This window comes from Oryctolagus cuniculus, chromosome 5 (assembly GCF_051225735.1).
Source record: "Oryctolagus cuniculus isolate XC-2025 breed Fujian yellow rabbit chromosome 5, ASM5122573v1, whole genome shotgun sequence".
NCBI lineage: Eukaryota > Metazoa > Chordata > Mammalia > Lagomorpha > Leporidae > Oryctolagus > Oryctolagus cuniculus.
The window spans coordinates 71,555,736-71,568,372 of record NC_142871.1 but is presented as its reverse complement, the minus strand read 5'-3'; the positions used below and the strand labels follow the sequence as shown (position 1 = coordinate 71,568,372).

Below are 12,637 nucleotides of genomic sequence, written 5' to 3'. Positions count from 1 at the left end.
ACATTTCCACAGACTTTTTGATGATCCCTTGTACATGAGGCAACCTGTACTCTGGGGCTGCAAAGTTAAATAACCTCTGAACCCTATCAAAGATCTTGTAGTCTAGACATGTACAAATGCATTTGATAAGAAAAAGCCAGAGACAAGCTTAAGGAGCACAAAGGAGCTGTTCCCCTCTTCCCTGGGGACTGTTGAGGAAGTCACTTGGCAGAGATGGCATCTGAACTGGGACAAATAAAAATTCGAAGAATATGTAAGAGTTAGTCCTAAAATTATGTTATACTTGCTGGTTCACTCCAGGTCCAGAGTTATTGTTCTGTTGTTTAGAAGCTAGTGTGCACATTTATTTTTCATTGTCTACAAATTCTACCATCTATGATCTTTCTTTTTTTTAAAAGATTTATTTATTTATTTGAAAGTCAGAGTTACACAGAGAGAGGAGAAGCAGAGAGAAAGAGAGGTCTTCCGTCCAATGGTTCACTCCCCAGATGGCCGCAATAGCTGGAGCTGCCCCGATCCAAAGCCAGGAGCTAGGAGCTTCTTCCAGGTCTCCCACGCAGGTGCAGGGGCCCAAGGACTTGGGCCATCTTCTACTGCTTTCCCAGGCCATAGCAGAGATCTGGATTGGAAGAAGAGCAGCTGGGACTAGAATTGGTGCCCAAATGGGATGCCGGTGCTTCAGGCCATGGCATTAACCTGCTGCGCCACAGCACGGGCCCCAGTGAACTTTATTTCTAAGTTGTCACGTCATCATGTGAAAGATCAGACTGGGTAAGGACATATTTTATCCAGACCATGGGGACATAAACTGTGTGACAAAATATCTACCACAAAATCCTTATTCAGCAACCACACTCTAGACATGTGGATACCACTAATAAAACAAGTTGATTCCTTGCCCTAGGAGGCTGGTGGCACATACCAGAATGATCAAGGGAGATGAGACATGAGAAGATCAATGTAAATCAAAAGATTAGACAGGTAGCCTTGTTCTCTCATCCTCTGTCCTCTCTGGGTTGATGGATTTGGGAGAAGGGGAGAACAGGACAGGAGATTGATACTTAGGTCAGTTAGAAGAGCTTCATACTAAAAAAAAAAAAAAAAAAAAAAATCATGGTGGCCATCTATATATAGGGGATCCAAAAGACTCCACTAAGAGACTCTTGGAACTCTTATAAAAGAGTCTTGTAAAGTGGCAGGATAAAAAATTAACACACAAAAATCAATAGCCTTTGTATACACAGACAATGTCATGGCTGAGAAAAAACTTCTAAGATCGATCCCATTCATCATAGCTACAAAAATTTTAAAAACCTTGGAATCAATTTAACCAAGGGTGTCAAAGATCTCTATGATGAAAATTACAAAACATTTTAAAAAGAAATAGAAGCAGACACAAAAAATGAAAAAAATCTTCCATGTTCATTAATTGGAAGAACCAATATAATCAAAATGTCCATACTACCAAAGGCAATTTACAGATTCAACACAATTCTGGGTATTTTACCAAGGACATTCTTCTCAGATCTAGAAAAAATAATGCTGAAATTCACAAGAGACACAAATAGCTAAAGCAATCTCATACAACAAAAATGAAGCCAGAGGCATCACAATAGCATATTTCAAGACACACTACAGGAGAATTATAGTCCAAATAGCCTGGTACTGGCAAAAAACATATGTATAGACAAATGGAAAATATTAGGAACTCCAGATCAATCCGCACATCTACAACGAACTTATCTTTGACAAAGGAGCTAAAATCAATCCCTGGAGCAAGATCTCTTCAACAAATGGTGCTGGAAAAACTTCATCTCTGTATGCAGAAGTATGAAGCAAGTGCTCTACCTCACACCTTACACAAAAATCTGCTCAAAATGGATCAAAGACCTAAATCTACAACCCAATATCATCAAATTACTACAGAACATTGGGGAAACTCTGCAGGACCCGTACCCATATGGCATGCCAGCATTGCAGGCAGCAGCTTTAGCTGCTATGCTACAGTACTGGCCCTGGCAAAGACAAATGGGATTATATCAAGCCGAGAAACTTGTGCACTTCAAAAGAAACACTCAGCAAAGCAGAGAGGCAACCGACAGAATGGGAGAAAATATTTCCAAACTACACAATTGATAAATGGTTAATGTCCAGAATCTATAAAGAGCTCAAAAACTCAAGAACAAAACAAACAGTGCAGTTAAGAAATGGGCAAAGGACTTGAACAGCATTTTTTAAAAGAGGAAATTCAAAAATTCAAATGGCCAACAGACACAAGGACAAATGCTCAGAATCATTAGCCATCAGGAAAAAGCCATTCAAAACAATAAGGTTTCTCCTCACCCCAGTTAGAATGGCTTTCATACAGAAAACAACAAGCAAAAAATGCTGGTAAGGATATGGTGAAAATAGTACCCTAATTCACTGCTGGTGGGAATGTAAACTGGTGCAGCCACTGTGGAAGACAGTACAGAGATACTTCAGAAATCTGAATATAGCCTACCATATCCAGCCTTCTCACTCCTGGGAATTTACCCAAACAAAAATAAATCAGGATATGAAAGTATTACCTGTATCCCCATGCTTATTGCTTATCAATTCACAATAGCTAAGATATAGAATCAACCCAGTTGTCCATCAGCTGAAGACTGGGTAAAGAAATTATAGTATATATACACTATGGCATACTACACAGTGCTTAAAAAATAAAATCCTATCACTTGCAATAAAATGAATGCAACTGGAAACCATTTATACTTAGTGAAATAAACCATCTCAAAAAGACAAATACCATATGTTCTCCCTGATCTGTGGTAACTAATAGAGTATCTAAAATGTAATCTATAGAAGAGCAATTGACACTTTTATATGTGATGGTGTTGGACATTTCTTGTCTTGACTGTTGAAGAACAGTTTTTTTTTTATTATTCTTCATACTATTTGTTGACCTGCTTTGTTCAAAGATTTATTTATTTACTTGAAAGGCAGGGTTATAGACATGGAGAGGGAGAGACAGAGAGGTCTTCCATATGATGCTTCTCTCCCCAACTGGCTGCAATGGTTGAAGCTGGGCTGATCTTAAGCCAGGAGCCAGGAACTTCTGGGTTTCCCATGTGGGTACAAGTGCCCAAGCACTTGAACCATATTCCACTGCTCTCTCAGGTCATCAGCAAGGAGCTGGATTGGAAATGGAGCAGGTGTGATGAGAACTGGCTCCCATGTGGCATGCTGAAGATGCAAACTGATGCTTAACCTACTATGCCACAACACCGGCCCCTATTTGTTGAATTCTTTATTTAGTGTAGGGTTAATCTGATGAGTATAGAATTAACTGAAAATAGATTTGTTTTTGTTTTTTGCTTTTTTTTTTTTTTGAGAGGGCAGGGGAATCATAAGGTCCAAAGGTGGCTGTTACTGAGAACGTACCCTTTCCAAAATGTGAAAGTCATAGTGTTTCTTGCTTGTTCTCAGCTTAAACTTTTTAACTGAGTTAATCTGTTTCTTCAATGCATTCTGTGCAGCTGAAATGGAGGGGAATGTGGCTAAGACGGTATACATGGAGGACAAGTCACCGGGTTTAGAGCGTTCAGGATTGACGGTATTGTCCCCACTGCCACAGAAGAGGGGGTGACGATGCAGCTATAGATTTTTCTAAAAAACAAAAATGGGAATAGGAGAGGGAAGAGCAAGAAGGATGAGAGTGTGGGCAGGCAGGAGGGAAGGTAGAGCAGAAAGAATCACTATGTTCCTAAATGCATGAAGTTTGTATGCCTTAAATAAAAGGTTTCTAGGTTAAAAAAAAAAAAAAACTAAAGAAATCAAAGTGGAAGTTCTCTTCTCCCTTCAGAGAAAGGTACCTCCTTCTTTGCTTCTTTGAAGACCTGTTCTTTCCACTGGGATCTCACTCGCAGAGATCTTTCATTTAGGGTTTGTTGTTGTTGTTGTTGTTGTTGTTGGTTTTTTTTTTTTTTTTTTTTTTTTTTTGCCAGAGTGTTTTGGCTTTCCATGCCTGAAATACTCTCATGGGCTTTTCAGCTGGATCCGCATGCCTTAAGGGCCGATTCTGAGGCCAGAGTGCTGTTTAGGACATCCGCCATTCTATGGGTCTGCTGTGTATCTCACTTCCCATGTTGGATCGTTCTCTCCCTTTTTTATTCTATTGGTTAGTATTTGAAGACACTAGTCTTGTTTATGTGATCCCTTTGACTCTTAGTCCTATCATCAATTGTGAACAGAAATTGATCACTGGGACTACTGAGATGGCATTGGTACATGCCACCTTGATGGGATTGAATTGGAATCCCCTGGTATGTTTCTAACTCTACCGTTTGAGGTAAGTCAGCTTGAGCATGTCCCAAATTGCACATCTCTTCCCTCTCTTATTCCCACTCTTATATTTAACAGTGATCACTTTTCAGTTAAGTTTCAGCACTTAAGAAGAACTGTGTATTGATTACAGTATTCAACCAAAAGTATTAAGTAGAACAAACAAACAAAAAATACTAAGAGGTCATTTATCCTTTACACACAGAAATGAAATAGCTACTTAGGGTTTTTCTATTTTAATAAGGAATGCCCCTGGAAGTTCATTTCAAAGCCATATTCATGTCAATTCAGAAAAAGCAATTCTAATTTGTTAGAGTTGCAAATCATTTGGGGAATTCATTGAAATAGAACCTATTCTGTGTACAGAATATGTTCTGCATTTTAGGCAATCCTAAACTCTGGCTTAGTTGCTTTTACTTGTACAGATAAAAAAAATAACAGAATATTAGGAAATGACAGAGATTATGTAGTCATAAGTAATTTGGGTTTCCTCCTCAGAGAAATGAAAATGAATGTCTGTATCTAAAATGTGCAGCTAATCATCTGAGGCCTTAAGTGCTTAGTACATTTTTTCATCTTTAAAAATAGATGTTAATAAAAAGAATTCTGGAAGGGCTGGCAGTGTGGCTCAGCAGGTTAAGCTCCCAGTTTTGATGCCAGTATTCCATCTTGGCATGCTGGTTAGACTACTGGCTTTCGATCTACTTCTGATCCAGCCCCCTGTTACTCTGCCTAGGGAAGCAGTGAAAATGGCACCAACACTCAGGGCCCTACCAACCACGTGGGAAACCCCGGGGCGCTTAGGACATAATGTTGAGGCCAGGTGGGGAGTGAACCACTGGATGGAAGATTGCTCTCTCTCTTTGTCTCTCCCTTTCTATATCATCCTGTCTCTCAAATAAATTAGGAAAAAAAAAACCTTTTTTAAAAAAATTCTGGAGAAAAACAATGGTGATGCTTGTATAATGTGGATAAATGTCACTGAATTATATCCTTAAAAGTCATTAAAATAATGATTTTTATGTCATGTATGTTTTACCATAATAAAATCCGTTAAAGAAGTAAAAAAAATACTAAGAGGGATAACATATTAAGTTGTTCATCAACAGTCAGGGCAAGGGCTGATCAAGTCACCATTTCTCATAGTGTTCATTTCACTTTAACAGGTTTCCTTTTTGGTGCTCGGTTGGTTGTCACCGATCAGGGAGAATATATGATATTTGTCCCTTTGGGACTGGCTTAGTTCACTCAGCATAATGTTTTCTAGATTCCTCCATTTTGTTGCAAATGACCGGATTTCATTGTCTTTTACTGCTGTATAGTATTCTCTGAAGGGAGGAGAGAACTTCCACTTTGACTACGACCTTGTCTAAATATGATCAGAGTCGGTGAACTCAAAAGGCTTCCATAGCCTTGGCAACTCATGACAAGAGCCTAGGGTGATTACTGATGCCATAAACAATAGTGTCAATTTGTTAAGTCAATAACAGGATTCACTGTGCACTTACTCCTTATGTAGGATCTCTGTCCTTAATGTGCTGTACATTGTGATTTAATGCTATAACTAGTACTCAAACAGTATTTTTCACTTTGCGTTTCTATGTGGGTGCAAACTGTTGAAACCTTTACTTAATATATGCTAAACTGATCTTCTATATATAAAGATAATTGAAAAATGAATCTTGATGTGAATGGAAGGGGAGAGGGAGCGGGAAATGGGAGGGTTGCAGGTGGGAGGGAAGTTATGGGGGGGGGAAGCCATTGTAATCCATAAGCTGTACTTTGGAAATTTATATTCATTAAATAAAAGTTAAAAAAAAGAAAAAGAAAAAGAAAAAAATCCCTGGTACCGTGGCTGTGACCCTCCTGACTGTTGAAAATGAAAGATCTATGCGAGTGGGATCCCAATGGAAAGAACGGGGCCATCAAAGAAGAAGGTACCTTTCTCTGAAGGGAGGTGAGAACTTCCATTTTGACTATGATACTGTTGGAATAAGATCAAAGTCGGCGAACTCAAAAGGCCTCTATAGCCTTGGCAGAGCCAAGGGAGATTTCTGACGCCATAAACAAGAGTGTCAAATTGTTAAGTCAACAACAGGAGTCACTGTGTACTTATTCCTCATGTGGGATCTGTCCTTAATGTGTTGTCCAATGTGAAGTAATGCTATAACTAGTACTGAAACAGTATTTTACACTTTGTGTTTCTGTGTGGGTGCAAACTGATGAAATCTTTACTTAGTATATACTAAATCGATCTGTATATACAGAGAATTGAAAATGAATCTTGATGTGAATGGAATGGGAGAGGGAGCGGTAGATGGGAGGGGTGCGGGTGGGAGGGAAGATATGGGGGGGGAGCCATTGTAATCTGTAAACTGTACTTTGGAAATTTATATTTACTAAATAAAAGTTAAAAAAAATTAAAAAAAACTAAAGAAATCATAAACCTTAGCATAAAAATAGATGTTATTGGCATTTTAATTGGGCGTATAAACTGTAAGTTGGTGGATAGGTCCATCCCAATCATAACATTTTGATCCATCTTCCTTATTCTTCATTGGAAATGTACCCATCACTTACTGGTAATGAATTATAGTCATTCTGTTGTTGAGGACAGTACAGACTATTAACTGACAATTAAAGAGAATTAAATGAAAGCATTCTGAAGTAAATGCTGTATTTAGCTGGACATAGGGTACTAGGGCAATGTAAAAGGCACATGAAGTGTTTTATTGGTTTCTTTATTTAAAGTGACAGCATAGAATCATAAATAATTAGGTACTGTAAAATTTCTAACGTACAACCAAAATTCTTTTTAAATATCTAATTTAATTTATCTTCATATTTCCTGTTGTCAGCCTTCATTAGATTACTATTTCTTATAACCCAAACATTTAAAATAAAAAACACAGACCAATTGTAATTTGGGCTAGCATGTTTTCCATATGGTTGACATAGCCATATCTAATGTTAACTAATTTGAAGAATGTAAAATAAGTTACAGGAGAGATCCAAGACAGCTGAATAGGGTATAGCCACACTAACTTAAGTTACTCTGGGATATGAAAAGAACAAAGGAGGGACTTTGTTTCTAGGAGTCTGACTGATGGAAATTTGTAGCAAAGAAGTGAAAATAACAATAAAGACTCAGTAGTACAAGAGGAGAAAAGACAGGGACACCTCTGCAGCCAGCCATGTAGCACAGACAATTGCCAGCTGTGAACCACCATCTCAGCATGTCAAAGTCGGAAGAAACTGTCATGCGCCCTGATGCTGGAAGTTTTAGTTTAGAGGGAATTCCACAGTCACCCATTGACTTTTCCTTCAGCCTGGAGAGGGGACTGGGGTCTAGCAAAACTGCTGGGGTTGGAGCAGGGAAGTTGCCTTTCTTCCTTCCCCTCCCTCATCCCCACAGAGCACCATGCTCAGCAGTGGAAAGTCACACACATACCTCTTCACCTACCAGCATCATAGTCAACGTGTAGAGCAAATGACATAGTCCCTGTACCCTGTAACTCTGGGACTTTTGGGGCATTAACTCCAGAATTAACACTCATGCACCAGAAGCCACCACACCCCCCAAAAAGTCACTCTCACCCTGGGAGATCTGGGTAATGACCCCACAATACTCTGCAATACCAGGGCTATAAAAATTCATTCTAAATTTCTCATTGTCACTAGAATCTACTTGGTGTTGATAGGGAAGAACCTACGTGTATTCTACCTCTCTGGACTCATGCTCTCTGAGGAAAATCTCCTGTATACATTGTAGTCATCCTGTAAGATTGGAGCAGGGTTCGGTTCACATCCCCTAGCCCTAGGACTAGGGTTGTTGATATTGCAAGCCACAGCACCAGTTGGACTCTCCTAGCAGGACCTGAAGATTTCCATCCATATCACACAGTCCTAGAGCCACAAAAATTGGTGCCACGAGTCCCAGCATCACTAAAGCTTGCCAGTAGTACAATGGGACAGCCACCCTTATCTTTCAGCATAAAGTCCAAGGCCCTGGCTATCAAATTTGAGTTTCACTGAATTTTCTGTGGACCAAAGATACACACCCAAGGAAACCTTTATTTCTCAAAGCCACACTTCTATCCCTACAAACTGCAGTAGACTAACCCACTATGTCACTTATAGACATGGCTGACATTGATTAACACAAAAGAAGTTATTCAGAGACTACACTCTTGGGCTTACCACTTACCTAGAACCAAAACCAAAGCAACAAGCCAAGTGATATTCTGCATTCCAGCTAAACCATAAACTCTTTTCCAATAAAACCTACTCAATAAAAAGAAGGGACAAATACATCAGATGGGCAGGTGTCAACATAGGAACACAGGAGACATGAAGAAACACAGTAGCATGATGCCATCAAAATAACCCAATAATCTTTCAGAATTAGATCCTGAATTGAAAGAAATCTATGAAATAACAGAGAATTCAACATGATTGTAAAGAAACTAAAAGATATTCAAGAGAATATAAATAGATTAAGGAAATGACGAAATAAATGAATGACATGAGTGAAAGTATTACTAAGGAGATAGAACTCATTAAGCAGAACCAAATAGAAATTTTTGAGATAAAATCTTCAAATCTTCAATCAATGAAATAAAAACACAATTTAGAGATTTAAAACAGAATAGACCAAGGGGAATAAAGAATTTCTGACCTTGAGGACAAGAAATTTGAGATAATCCAGTCATACAAAAATGAAGAAAAAAAAACTAAAAAGAATGAAGAAAGTTATGTGAAATATAGGATAACATTAAACAACCAAATATCCACATTATAGGTATTTCTGAAGAAGGGGAAAATGAAAAAAATCATTGAGTGCCTGCTAAATGAAATAGCTGAAAATTTCCTAGATCTTGAAAGAAACATGGACATCTAGATACAAGAAGCTCAAAGAACCCCAAGTATACTCAAGCAGAAAAGATCTTTTTCAAGACATAGTTGTCAAAAGTTAAAGACAAGGAGAGAATCATAAAAACAGTAAGAGAAAAGCACCCAGTTACATATATAAAGGAAAACTAATTGGGTTAATATCAGACTTCTCAGGGCCATAAAAAAGGAGGTACCTTTCACTGAAGGGAGGAGAGAACTTCCATTTGATTATGGCCCTGTCTAAATTACATCGGAGTTTGTGGACTCAAGAGGCTTCCATAACCTTGGCAGCTCATGACAAGAGCCGCGGGTGATCACTGACTTCATAAATAAGAGTGTCAATTGTTAAATCAACAACAGGAGTCACTGCGCACTTACTCCCCCTGCAGGATCTCTGTCCTTAATGCGTCGTACTATGCAAATTAATGGTAAATCTAGTCTTCAAACAGTACTTTATACTTTGCGTGTCTGTGTGGGTGCTAACTATTGAAATGTTTACTTAGTATAGAGTTGATCTTCTGTATATAAAGATAATTAAAAATGAATCTTAATGAAGAACGGAATGCAAAGGGAATAGGAGGTGGGATGGTTTGGGGGTGGGAAGGCAGGTATGGGGAAAAGAACCACTATAATCTAAAAGTTGTACCTGTGAATTTTATATTTATTAAATAAAATCCTCCTATAAGAAATATATCAGACTTTTCAGCAGAAACTCTACAGGACAGAAGAGAGTGGGATGATATATTCAAGGTCTTAAAGGAAAAACAGAACTCCAACCAAGATTACTGTGTCCAGTAAAGCTATCTTTTAAAAGTGAATGAGAGGGGCCGGTGCCATGGCTCACTTGGTTAATCCTCCGCCTGCGGTGCTGGCATCCCATATGGGCTTTGGGTTCTAGTCCCCGTTGCTCCTCTTCCAGGCCTGTGGCCTGGGAAGGCAGTGGAGGACGGCCCAGGTGCTTGGGCGCCTGCACCTGCATGGGAGACCAGGAGAAGCACCTGGCTCCTGGCTTCAGATCAGCGCGCCGGCCGTGGCAGCCATTTGGGGGGGTGAACCAATGGAAGGAAGACCTTTCTCTCTGTCTCTCTCTCACTGTCTAACTCTGCCTGTCAATAAAAAAAAAAAAAAAAAAAAGTGAATGAGAGTTAAAGTATTTTCCAGATAAGTAAAAACAGAGAATTCGCCACCAGACCAGCCTTATAAGAAATTCTGGAGGGCGTCTTGCATTAGAAGTAAACATCTTGAAAACACATGGTACCGCCAAACTCACTAACAGAGCAAGTAGAATTACGTTCCAATCAACAAATGACAGTTGTTAGTTGTTTTCTGTCAACACTAATCTTCAATGTAAATAGATGAAATTCACCAACCAAAAGACTTAGGTTGGCTGAATGGATAAAAACTATGACTCCACTATGTGCTGCCTACAGGAAACTCACTTCACAAATAAAGCTACAGACAGACTGAAAGTGAAAGGTTGGAAAAAGTTATACCAGGCAAATGGAATTCAAAAGCAAGTAGATATAACTATCCTGATATCAGCTAAAACAGACTTTATATAAAAAACTGTAAATAGAGATAAAGAAGGACATTATATTTTGATAAAATCTTCAATTAAGCAAGAAGACATAACAATCCTATATTTGCACACAGCACAAGACCACTCAGTAATATACAGCAAATACTATTATACCTAAAGGGAAAGACAGATTCCAGTACAATAATAGTGGGTGACTTCAACACCACACACTCATCAATGGACAGATCACCCAGACAAAAATCAATAAACATCAGAGTTGAAACACAGTATTGAGCAAATGGACCTAACAGACATTTACAGGACATTTCACCCAATAGCTACAGAATATACATTCTTTTCATTAACACATGGAATGTTTTCTAGGATAGACCACATATTAGGCCACAAAGCAAGTCTCAGCAAATTTAAAAAGATTGAAATCATACCACGTATCTTCTCAGATCATAAAGGAATACAACTAGAAATTAACAACAAGAAGAACAATAGAAAACTCATAAATATTTGGAAATTAAACAACATGCTACTGAATCATCAATGTGTCATTGAAGAAATTAAAGAAGATATTGAAAACTTTCTTGAAGTAAATAAAAATGAAAATACCACATATCAAAACCTGTGGGATACAGCAAAAGCAGGATTAAGAGAGAAGTTTATAGCATTAAATACTTAAGAAAAACAAGAACAAATAAAACCCCAAATCAGTAGGAGGTGAGAAATAATAAGGATTAGAGCAGAAATAAATGAAATTGAAACTGAAAAACAATACAAATGATCAACAACAGAATGGCTTTTTTGAGAGGATAAACAAAATCGACCAACCTCTATCCAGACTAAGAAAGAAAGAAGGAGAAAAAACTCAAATAAGTAAAATTAGAGATGAAGAAGGAGACATTACAACTGATACCACTTAAACACAAGGATCATAAGAAACTGCTATGAAGAATTATATGCTAATAAACTGGAAGACCTCAAAGAAATGTATAAGTTCCTGGATTCATATAACCTACCAAGATTAAATTAAGAATATATAGACAACCTAAACAGACCCATAACAAGTAATGAGATTGACGCAATAATCAAAAATCTTCCATCAAGGAAAAATCCAGGACCTAATGGCTTTATTACTGAATTCAACAAAATATTCAAATATGATGTAACTACAATAATCTTCAAATCATTCCAAAATGTTGAACGGGAATAAACTCTGCCAAACTCTTTTTATGAGGCCTTTGATACCAAAAACAAAAAAAGACATGACATGAATAGAAAACTACAGACCGGTATCCTTAAAGAACATAGATGCAAAGATTCTAATACTAAATACAAAATACTAATAAATCAAATCCAAACCCACATCAAAAGGATCATAGATCACAATCAAGTGGGATTTATCCCAGAAATGAAAAGGGAGTTTAACATTTGCAAATCAATAAATGACATAAATCACATCAATAGAATAAAGAACAAAAACCATATGATCATCTCAATAGATGCCTACAAAACATTTGATAAGGTTAAACACCCTTTCTTGATAAAAACCCTTCACAAATTATGTATAAAGGAAGCATCCCTCAAAATTATAAAGGCTGTATATCACAAACTAACAGCCAATATCATATGGAATGGGAAAAAGTTGAAAACATTTCCTTTCAGTTCTGGAACAAGACAAGGATATCCACTTTTGCCACTCTTATTCAATATAGCACTGGAAGTTTTATTAAGAGCAATTAAGAGGAGAAAGAAATAAAGGGCATCAGAATTGGAAAAGAGGGAATCACATTGTCCATGCTTGCAGATGACATGATATTGTACATGGAAAAAAGTTAAATACTCCACCAAAAAGGTTTTAGAATTGATAAACTAATTCAGTGAAGTTAC

The 12,637-nt window shown here is 37.8% G+C and overlaps 1 long non-coding RNA gene across 1 annotated transcript in view; it reads right to left on the bottom strand.

Moving 5' to 3' along the window:
• Positions 1 to 411: 411 nt before the first annotated feature.
• Positions 412 to 12,637, bottom strand: part of LOC149126549 (uncharacterized) — a 45,443-nt gene continuing 33,217 nt past the window's right edge. The window contains exon 3 of the long non-coding RNA XR_016233827.1: positions 412 to 619. This is a non-coding gene — a long non-coding RNA (uncharacterized LOC149126549). The remainder of the gene's footprint in view (positions 620 to 12,637) is intronic.